Source organism: Mastomys coucha, chromosome X (assembly GCF_008632895.1).
Source record: "Mastomys coucha isolate ucsf_1 chromosome X, UCSF_Mcou_1, whole genome shotgun sequence".
Lineage (NCBI taxonomy): Eukaryota > Metazoa > Chordata > Mammalia > Rodentia > Muridae > Mastomys > Mastomys coucha.
Window position 1 is genome coordinate 103,701,042 of NC_045030.1, and position 11,320 is coordinate 103,712,361.

Consider the following 11,320-nt stretch of genomic DNA (forward strand, 5'->3'; position numbering starts at 1 on the left):
TTTTAATTGGCAGTCGGGGGCGGGGACCACAGGAAGCAAGCACTTTAACCTAACATTCACTAAGATAAGCAGTTACCTGGAGGGTGTTTTGGATATGGAGGCAGTTTAGGAGAAACTGAGATAAGTTAGCTAGAAGGGCTCCTGCACAAATGGGAGATTTACCAGAAGTAAAGTTACCTAGGACATTCTGACCTTGGGTTCCAAGAATTTCCACAGGATTCTCTATTGAAGAGATGAAATTCTAGTTAAACATGAAATGGCCTCAGAAGGACTACAAGATGGAGGGAGCTGTGCACTGTCTTCTGTAACACGTGATGGCATCCCAGCACTCAGGACACCAAGGCTGTACATAAAGGTACGACTAGCCTAGGAAAAAATTATATTCCTGCTGGGCAGTTTTGGCAAATGCCTTTAATCCCTGCACTTGGGAGGCAGAGGCAGGTGGATTTTTTGAGGCCAGCCTGGTCTACAGAGTGAGTTCCAGGACAGCCAGGGCTACACAGAGAAACCTTGTCTCAAAAAACAAACAAACAAACAACAACAAAAATAAATAAATAAAACCCAAAAAAATCCCAAAATATATTTCAAACAAAACAAGCAACAACTTCCGCCCACTAGAAAGTAAATCTTTGAGAGACTTGCAAGTTACTGCAATGTGAAATTTTAAATCAGTCTAATTAGTTTTAAATCTACTCAAAATTAAAAAAAACAATATCTGTGCTCCCTATGTCCAATATATCTAAGGAAGCTTGAAAAACAAACAAGTTTTCTTAGATCTAACTATGCCTCCTCTTAAGCCAGGGTCAGATCGCACCACCACTAACACACACACACACACACACACACACACACACACACACACAGGCACGCACACACACAAAAGATCAGAATCAAGGACATACATTCATAAGCTGGTCAAGAGACTAAGACTTGTCGTGCCACAAAAGTTTTCCTCAAACAAGGATACAGTGACAAATTCTATATAATTTAAAATTTCAAAGAAACAAGGACTCGGAATGTATAGCTCAATGGTACAACACTTGTCTACTGTGTGTGAGGCCCTAGGTCCAATCCCCAGCACCAATTAAATAAATAAATAGAAACAAATTAGGTGTGGTAGTGTATACTTGTAATCTCATATTTGGGAAGCAGAGCTATTATGATCAGAAATGGATGACTAGCCTCAGGTACGATAGCAACTTTGATGCTAGCTACAGGGTGCTATGTTTCAAAAATAAAATAGAAAAAAAACAAACAAACAACAAACCACAACAACATAGAAACAAAAAAAAATCAGCTAATGGGGTAAATGGAACTATGAAAGTAAATACTAAAATCCATGGAACAATCAAGAGCTAAAATCGAGTCATGAACCAATGTGCAAAGGAAGGACTCAAGAGCTAGGAATAAGCAGAATCCATTCATCCAAGGTAGGTAAACAGGATGGGGAAGTCTCTTAGCAGCAGGGAGAAAGCAAGACAATGCTAAGATAATGGGGATTCAGAATTATCTGTGTGACAGGCAAGGTCCAAAGATAGTTGGATATAATACCAGTCTAGGGCTGGGTTGCCTTTAGGGTTTTAAAGTAATTAAATAATCCTGACTATATTTACATTAGCTTGATTGGTTTTGGACTGAAGCAATTTCGACTTATAAAGAAAAATCCATTGACATATAACAAGCAATAGTAGAAAATGTCCTAGAACTTGACAAATAGGATCGGCTACTCCTACGTTCACAGGAATGTCACAACCCAAGAGGAATGAGATTTAACAACTAACGATATTGGAGAGCAATGAGAGCCACAGCACACAATCTCTACAGAGAAAGATGCCGGTAGCAAGAAGGCCATGCCCACAGACCACAAAAGCTCAAGGAAGTGAAAAAAAAAAAAGACTTAAGTCAATAGGAGGTAAAGGCTACATTATGAGGACACCCGTATACAGCAAACGCAAGGTGACATGCACAGAGAACCAGATAGAAGCTGAAGCAGTCATGATACCACATAGAGACAAGCCCCAGAAACTTAAGCCTATTTCTACAATGAAATATGGTCGAGAAGACCACCCTCTCAAACAGTATGACAGCTAATTTTGCTTTTTATCATACCTGGGAAGGGGGAACCTCAATTGAAGAATTGTCTCGCCGGGCAGTGGTTGTGCACACCTTTAATCCCAACACTTGGGAGGTAGAGGCAGGTGAGTTTCTGAGTTGGAGACCAGCCTGGTGTACAGAGTGAGTTCCAGGACAGCCAGGGCTACACAGAGAAACCCTGTCAAAAAAAAAAAAAAAAAAAAAAAAAAGAATTGTCTCCATTATATTGACCTGCGGTTAGTGCCAGTTCTTGGCAGGAGAGCCTGGGCTGGACGAGAAAGATGGCTGAGCAACGCAGGGGAACAAGCCAGTTAGCATTGGTTCGTGCTTTCTTCATTTCCTCCCTCCAGGTCCTTGCCTTGCTGCCCTCTGTGACATGTAAGTTAGCCAAGCTCCTTCCTTCCCCACATTTCGGTCAGTGTTTTAGCACTGTAAGCTAGGACAAAAGGAAGGCAGCTACTTGGAATTATACTAATGTAACAAGTCAATTTCACAGCCCAGCACAGGGGCTAGTGAAAGAAGAAGCCGCTAGGTTACTTAAGTTTGTACTTTGAAAAACAAAACAAAAACCTGTTACGGAAAGCAGTCATCAGCAAAAAACTGGAATGAACCAACTGAATAAAACCATTCCAGTTGAGCGTGGTAATGCCTCTAATTCTGGTTGAGTCATGAAAATCACTGCAGTTTGGAGGCCAAACTGAGCTACACAGTGAGTTCCAGGCTTGGGCTACAGAGCCAGAGCCTCAGAAAAGAAAACAAGCAACAGTTAATAGAAAAAAATTCCAGCAATTTACAAAAGAGGGGCTAGAGAGATGGCTCAGCAATTAAGAGCACTTCCTGCTCTTAGAGAGGACCCATGTTCTGTAACTCCAGTTCTAGTTATCTAACACTCTTCTTCTAACATCCAGGGGTACTGTCCAAGTGGGATTCACTTACACACAAATAAAAGATTATAGCAGAGGATCAGATGCACGAACATTTGAAATATAAATAGAGGGTATAATAGCAAAATGTAATAAAGCAGGTACTGGACACAAATCCAGCTCACTCACTTTTTATCAAATCATTTTCCTGGAACACAAATCCACTCACGTCTATTCATTGCCTATGTTTGTTTACATGCTACAATAGCAGAACCCATATGGCCCACGAAACCTAAACTACTGCTGTACCCAATATGAAAACTCGAAAAAGCCAGTGTTAGCAAAGCTGAGCAGATGCTCCAAGAAAGACTTTTTATTACATCATGTTAGCAGCAAACACTGTACTAGATAGATCTTCACAGATCCTCCTAGCACACCCCCAGGCCTGAATGTGCTGACATGAACACACTAGCTACAGTGGGGAGAGATGGCTCAGCAGGGAAGAGCACTGGAAATTGGAGGCCATCCCCAGCATCCACCTGGAAGCTCACAACCATCTACAGTTACAGTTCCAAGGATCCAATACCCTTCTCAGATCTTCGTAGGTACCAGGCAAACATGAGGTATACATACATACCTACGTAGGCAAACCACTCATACGTATAAATTAGAAATATACATATTGTATGCAAGAAATAAATCACAAATCATGGCACACATTTATAACTGCAGGCATTGGGGTGTGGAATTGAGTCTAAGTCAGGAGGATCACAAGGTGGAGACTGCACAGGATACAGTGGAATGAGTTGAGTTTAATCATTGCCTTGACAACTCAGTGAGATCTAAAAATAAAATGTTAGAAAAGAGAGGGGGGCCAGGGAATGGTAGCGCATGCCGTTAATCCCAGCATGTGGGAGGCAGAGGTAGGCGGATTTCTGAGTTCGAGGCCAGCCTGGTCTACAGAGTGAGTTCCAGGACAGCCAGAGCTATACAGAGAAACCCTGTCTCGAAAAAAACAAAAAAGAGAGAGAGAAATACAGCTCAATAGTCGACTGCTACTTACTTCGTTAGCATGTACAAGCCCAGTGTCCACAGAGACAAATTATGATAAAAACTTTGTATATACCTAAGTTGGTAGCAGGTTTGCCTAGTGTACACTGAGGCAATGTTCTGAAAAAGATCATTAAAAATATTTCAAAACAAAAATATGTGTATTTATAAACTATGGAAAATTATACCTATGCTTATCTCATGAAAAGGAAGTACAAATTAGGCATACTGGTGACACATGCCTGCAATCCTAGTTCTTGGAGGTTATGATAAAGCAAGAGGATTCTGAATTTGAGGCTGGACCTGACTATATAGCAAAACACTGTGTTAACGAAAATCAAAAAGAAACAAACAAAAATACTAAGTGTCACAAAGAAAAGAATGCTTAAGCTGCATAAATAGTTGTAGGCTAGGCAGGACAAAATACCTGAAACATGAGATAATAAAAGCCAATAGGGGCCAAGCCTAAAGCAAAAGAACTTCTGAGTTTGTGACCAGCCTGGAATACATGATGATATCCAAGACACCCTAACCCTAGGCTATGGACACCCTGTCTCAAAAAACAACCAAAGAAACCAAATTGAAACAATAATCTCCCAAAGTGATCTTTTCCATTCATTAAACCCCAATATAAGTCAAATTCACAAAATTACATCAACCAACCAGACAGAATTTCCACGCAGGAGATGAACTCTAACTGCCTTATACTTGAGACCACACACTGCAGAGGAGGTAAAGAAATGCCAGGCAGATGGCTCAGCAGGTAAAGTTGCTAACCCTGTAAAAAGATGGATTTGGTTTGAGCCACCTATAACCCGGCACCCCTACAGAACTGCCTGGAAGCTCCCAGGTACACTAGCCTTGAGTACACAGCAGTATAAATGAGGACTAGCAAGCTTGGAGTATAAACAGAATAGCTGGAACACAGGAGAAACTCTCAATAAGACAGGAGAAAGTCAACCCTTGAAAGATAGACAGGCTCTGCTATGTCCACACATGTGAGCATTTGCACTCAGTCACTCACACATACAAACAATAATATTTGAAAAAATCGAATGGAGGAAAACTCGAAATAAAGAGCCAAGAAACACATTTACCTGTTTTATTTAATTAGGAGTCAAGGAAACACAAAATAAAACACTTAAAGAGATTATGTTCTGCTTTCACAACTAGTAAAACAATGTTTTTTTCCTAGACTTTGCACTTTGGATCACAGGGTCAGACAGGGTAGTAGGCTAGCCTCCATCTTGCATCAATGTTCATTCCATCCTCAGCCTTCCAAGTGCTGAGATTACAGGTATGAACCCTGACATTCAGTTTACAATTGGTGAATGTCAGAAAGAAATCTTAATATAGTATCCTGGCATCAATGTAGAAATGTGGCTACTCTCACAATTACTAGACAGATTTACACTTCATCCAACTTTAGGAAATAATTACTGTAGCTTGCTTTACGTAAATACAATTAAGAGTAGTTTGGGCCGGGCGGTGGTGGTGCACGCCTTTACTCCCAGTACTTGGGAGGCAGAGGCAGGTGGATTTCTGAGTTCGAGGCCAGCCTGGTCTACAGAGTGAGTTCCAGGACAGCCAGGGCTACACAGAGGAACCCTGTCTCGAAAAAAACCCAAAAGAGCAGTTTGGACCGGGGGTGCAGCTCAGTGCAAGTATCTTTGCCTAGCTTGTTACAGTCTTGAATTCAATCTCCAGCACAGGAGAAAAGAGGTATAGAAGGGAGAACAGTAACTGTGATGAGTCTAAATAGAAATGTAAATTAATGTCCTCTAATCATACACAGGGACACTGTGCATCACTAGTAAAATGAGGGCATTAAATGATTTAATTGCAAGACATACATTTGAGATCTCCTTAGTTTGAAACAGGCAAAAACCATTAATGATTCCATCCAAAAATAACAAAACTGTCAGCCATTCTCCGACCTGAAATTCAATTTGAACCTAGAAATAAAACACTAATGAATTAAAGGAAAACAAAACAAATTTTTAAAACAAAACAGCAAAGTTAAATTGAAGTCAGAAACCTTGGAAAGGAGGGAGTTTTTCTGGAAATGTAAAGCTAACACAGGCTTAGGGAAGCTACTGAGTGCAACAAATACCACAAAACAGCCGACATTTAAAAAAGATGATTATGTTTTCTCTCCCGTTCTTTTATTGGTGAGAAGTCTTGCTATGCAGCCCTGCCTGGAGCTTCCTGGCTCAGCCTCAAGGGGTGGCGTTCCAGGCATGAACTAGTACAGCAGTAAAATCTTCCCTCCAGTCATCTATCTCTTACCTATGGCAGGGAGATACCACACCTTAGTCCACATCTTCTGAGAGACTCATGGAAACATTAACTCAGCAAAATCCTGAAAGTCAAATGGAAAGACTGAAATCAAATCATCCAGACTGAAGCAAATCATCCAGAACTTAACTACTGGGACAGTGTTATGAATAAAAAAAAAAACCCTGTGATTTGGTGGGAGTGATGATGTCTGTGGGATCTTTGAGAAGTGGAGCCTAGCTGGCAGAGGTGGGTTGTAGAAGAAGACCTTGGAAAGTAATAACTGAGCCTTACTATCCTCCCTGTTCTCTGCTTCAAGATACAAGAAATCGTACCACAAAGCACCCATAGAAGCGAAGCAAGCAGCAATTCTTCCCGATCATGATAGACTGTATTTTCTGAAACTGTAAGCCAAATAAACCCTTGCATGGGTTGGCATGCTTGGGACTCATATAGTGAAAGAAGAAAACCAAGTAACACATTAGCTCACATACAAACTAAAAATAACATAAAGTGGGCTGGCGAGATGGCTCAGCGGTTAAGAGCACTGACTGCTCTTCTGAAGGTCCTGAGTTCAGATCCTAGCAATGACACGGTGGCTCACAACCACCCGTAATGAGATCTGATGCCCTCTTCTAGTGCATCTGAAGACAGCTACAGTGAATTATGCCAGAGCAAGCAGGGCCGGAGCGAGAAGTGGCATCCTGGGTTCAATTCCCAGCAGCCACATGATGGCTCACAGCCATCTGTACAGCTACAGTGCACTCATACACATAAAATAAATGAATAAATCTTTAAACAACAACAACAACAAAAACATAAAGTGCCCCCTCTTTAAATTGTTTTTGTCAGGTATTATTAGCAAAGGGGTAAAACAGGGTAGTAAGGAAAATAAAAAACTTTAAGGCCAGGCTGGGCTACTGAAAGACTGTCTCAAAACAAAAAAAGGAACATAGGTCTGGGAATGAGGCTATGGATTCAACCCCTAGTGGGACGCGATCAGAAAAAAAAAAGTTATCTTTACAGGAAAAACTAAGCAAGTAGATTCAGGGCTAGAAAACTGGCTCAGCACGGGCAGTGGTGGTGCACGCCTTTAATCCCAGCACTTGGGAGGCAAAAGCAGGCGGATTTCTCAGTTCGAGGACAGCCTGGTCTACAGAGTGAGTTCCAGGACAGCCAGGGCTACACAGAGAAACCCTGTTTCGAAAAACGAAGAAACAAAAAACAAAAAACAAACAAACAAACAAAAACCGGCTCAGCAGTTAAAACTACTTGCCAGGACCCACATTAGAATCTCAACACATGGCAGCCACCAACCATCTGTAAATAGAGTTCAGAAGATCTAACTGAACTGCAGTTCACTTAGATGCAGGCACTGCATACATGTGGTACCCGGGTAGGTAGTACATGCAGGCAAAACATCCATAAACATAAAGTAAAAAGAAAGATGAACAGACAGAAAGGAAAGAAGAAAAGGAAAAAAGGGAAGCAAGCAGAGGAAAACACACAAGGTTTCAAGCCTATAGAAAGAACTGCAAGCAACTAAGTGGCCCATCTAGTGGGAGTAAGTCTTCACTAGGGAACTGGTTGTCTAATATGAAATGGTCAGTCCTGAAAACATACATGAGCAGGTTGTATTTAGGAACACACACACACACACACACACACACACACACACACACACAGAATATCTTAAATTGCAAACATCCTGGGTTACATAAGATGCTTCCAGAAAATCAAACAAATAACAAACATAACAACATGGGAGCTTGGAGATGACACAGTGGCTCAGAGCTCTGGATATTCTTCCAAAGGATCACGATTCGATTCACAGCACCGCAACCATCTGTAACTCCATAATTCCAAAGGATTAAATAGTTCCTTTTGCCCTCTATGTGCACCGGGAATGCACAAGGTACACATCCATATATGCATGCAAAAGAAAACAAAGCAAAACTAAACAGTAACAAAAAAGTCGGGCATTACAGGGCATCGGCATGTCTATACTTCTCACACTGGGGAGACGAAGGCCTGAGGATGATGAGTTCAAGCCAGCCTAAAACATACAGGAAGACACTGACTTTAAAAAAATAAAAATAATAAAGGGGGTCTCAATGCCTGTCTGCCTATATTATATAGCTAGACCATGTCTCAAGGAAACCAAAAGTGGAGAATCCCAAAGAATGCTAGGACTCTCATTTTATTACATTTTCTTGAGGCAAGATATCGTTCTATGTATCCTAGACTTGCCTTAACTACAAGGCCCTGACTGTACTTTCAGTTGAAAAAGCCAACGCTGAGTATTATCCCAGGGGTTAAGGGTATCGAAATCAAGAAAACTATATGGGGCTGGAGAGATGGCTCAGCCGCTAAGAGCACTGACTGCTCTTCCAGAGGTCCTGAGTTCAATTCCCAGAAACCACATGGTGGCTCACAATCATTTGTAATAGGATCTGATGCCCTCTTATGGTGTGTCTGAAGACAGTTACAATGTACTCATATACATAAATAAATAAATCTCTTAAAAAAATAAAAGCTATGTAAGCCTAGCATGGTGGCTCAAACCAATAATCCCAGCACTTAACAGGGTTAGGGAGATGGCTTAGTGGGTAAAATCACTTGCAGGGCAAGCACGAGGACCTGAGTCTGAATCCCCAGGATCCAAGTAAAAACTGTGTGCATCTATCTGTAAATCAGTACTCCCTTATGAAAAGCAGGTAGAGACCGAAGAATCGTTGGAAGGCGAAGGGTCAGCAAGCTTGGTGTATATAGTAGTATATATAAAAAAGAGATCTGGCCAGGCAGTGGTGGCGCACGCCTTTAATCCCAGCACTTGGGAGGCAGAGGCAGACGGATTTCTGAGTTCGAGGCCAGCCTGGTCTACAGAGTGAGTTCCAGGACAACCAGGGCTACACAGAGAAACCCTGTCTCGAAACAAAACAAAACAAAACCCAAAAAAACAAAAACAAACCAAGAAGTTGTACAAAGACTCAGCTAACTTTTAAAAAAAGAATTCAGAAACTGCCAAGTAGTCTTGGAAATTCTTCCAGTGCCATGGTTGTCTTAAACCAATGAGGTATTCTTCTTTCACAAGGGCTTTTTATGACTCATTCCTTGATAGAAGGCCACTCTTCAACATTTCCAAATTATATTTGTCTTTTATATGTGGGTGTCCGAGGTGCTCCAGTACAGGTGGGTGGCAAAAGACATCTGTGACAGCTGGTTCTCTCCTTCAGTGGACTAGCTTTCAGGGGCTTGAATCCAGCTTGTTAGTTAACAAACACAACGGGGTGACAAGAACCTTTACCCACTGACCCACCCTATGGGAGGCCATTGTATTTTAAGATCCTGCTATAGGGAACATATTCACATCCAATAAAAGGGCACAATGCCTTCTACCCTTACACTGGCATTTTTCACTGGGGGTGAAAGTTCCTCTCTCTATGGCTATTTTTTAAGACAAGGTCTTACTTTGGCTCTCCAGCTGGTCTCGGAAATTGCTATGTACACCAGGCTCAAATTCAGAGTTCCACCTCTCTGCTCTCTGGTACAGGGTCTGAAGGCGTGTGCCACCATGTCTAGCCAATTAGGACTATGGATTAGTTCTTGACTAGCACTTCCTCTCACCTCATTTACAAGCTGTAGATCCAGCTGACTGGAAAACCAACGCAGTAGGTAGGGTTGCTTTAGGCTAAAGATTCAAGGTCAACCTATGCCATAAACCTGCATCCAAACAAAACAAAACCTAAAATGTGAACAGAATTTGAAAATTTCCTACAATTGAATCCCAGTCATCCTAATATTATTAGCTATTAAAATAATGCCTAATAGCTAATATCTAATGGCTATTAAAACAAAACAGAAAATAGGGTAGGGGGGAAATATTCCTCACCAGTTCTCCTTGTGCATAAATACTTATTACTACATAAAGTTCTTCCCTGTCTTCAAACGATTAGGGCAGGGACCTAGAGGGTTGGCTCCGCTGTTCAAGACACTGCTTTCCATGGCCCGGACCTATGTGCCTGCTTACAACTGTCTGCAAGTTGTTTGAGGGGATTTGACATCCTCTTCTAACCTCCATGAAAATCAGGTACATGCACAGCACACATATGTACATGTAGGCAAAACATGCACCTAAGGATAAATATATAAATGCCTTTGAAAAGAGAGAAAAGCTAAGGAGAGGAAGAAAAGTGTTAGAAAGCCTGTACATAGCTGCCCTCGACAGAAGGTACTAGAGAAGAGAAACTGCTAGAACATCACCAGGTCGCTCCTTTACTCACTGAGTCTGAAGAAGGGATATGAAGAAGTCTGTCATTCCTACAGACAGACAAGCAGACAGACAGACAGAACAATATGTCTAGGAAGAACAAAGGTAGTCATACATATCAAAACTAGCTTTCTGATGCCTGATTCCAGTTAGCTGCTATGGATCTCTGAATAATTCAATTATATTTTGCTATATATTTATATGTACATATGCATGTAATATACCTATACTATATGCATGCATGCATGGGAATTTTCACGTAGAGGCCAGAGGACCAAGAGTCCTACTCCATTACTCTCTGCTTTATTGTTATGACACAAGGCTCTCTTACTGAACCTGAAGCTAGATTTATTTAGTGGCAACAAACCCCAACGCCCCTCATGTCTCTGTCAGCTAAAGCACTGGGGTTACATGCACTGAGATCATGCTAGCCTTTGTTATTTAGGGTTTTACCTTTATGTGTATATGTGTGTGTGAGTCCATGGAGGCCAGAAGCTTATTGGATCCTCTGGAGCTGGAGTTCTGGGGAACTTGACCTGGACATTAGGATTGGAACTCTTATCCACTGCAAGAGCGGCAAAGCCTATTTTATTCTGCTGAGCCATCTATGGACCTTCTATAGCCAGATTTTTATGTAGCTGTTGAGAACTGAAACTGAGGTCCTCATGTTTGCATAGCAAGTGCTCTGAGCCATTAAGATATTTAAAGCTGGGCAGTGGTGGCGCACGCCTTTCATCCCAGCACTTGGAAGGCAGAGGAAGGCAGA

At 41.6% G+C, this 11,320-nt stretch overlaps 1 protein-coding gene across 23 annotated transcripts in view; it reads right to left on the bottom strand.

Annotated features, from left to right (window-relative positions):
- LOC116087411 (ubiquitin-conjugating enzyme E2 L3-like) overlaps positions 1-11,320 on the bottom strand; it is an 82,331-nt gene that overhangs the window by 49,829 nt on the left and 21,182 nt on the right. For 10 of the 23 annotated variants that reach the window (XR_004117459.1, XM_031366251.1, XM_031366241.1 and 7 more), the window contains one exon: positions 6,297-6,369. The exons of the other annotated variants lie outside the window; for them this stretch is intronic. The gene's annotated coding sequence lies outside the window, so the exon portion shown is untranslated. The remainder of the gene's footprint in view (positions 1-6,296; positions 6,370-11,320) is intronic. 23 annotated transcript variants of the gene reach the window in all.